At 49.6% G+C, this 276-nt stretch overlaps 1 protein-coding gene across 1 annotated transcript in view; it reads left to right on the forward strand.

The window, feature by feature from the left end:
- LOC308590272 (UPF0538 protein C2orf76 homolog) overlaps positions 1–276 on the forward strand; it is a 32189-nt gene that overhangs the window by 23697 nt on the left and 8216 nt on the right. The gene's annotated exons all lie outside the window — the stretch shown is intronic.

Raw genomic sequence — 276 nt, forward strand, 5'->3', positions numbered from 1 at the left:
CAACATGTGCTCAGTTTGCAGCCTGGTTCTTCACTTCACCTAATTTGTTGACATGCTAAAACGATCACTGGCACACCTGCCGTTTCACTTATTCAAAGCTGCCAAAGAGACTTGAGCAATTGCCGCATGAATGACATAGTGGCCTGCTCCAGTCAATGGACACCAGTTGTGTGGGAAGGAGAAGAGAGAGAGACAAGCAGGCAATGACAACATCACGGTTTGGTTTGCTCCAGTTGGACTGTTCCCTCCTCCCCCACCAGCTTAGTCAGGGCCAAC

Source organism: Podarcis bocagei (assembly GCF_964188305.1).
Source record: "Podarcis bocagei genome assembly, chromosome: 1".
In the NCBI taxonomy this organism is placed as follows: Eukaryota; Metazoa; Chordata; class Lepidosauria; order Squamata; family Lacertidae; genus Podarcis; species Podarcis bocagei.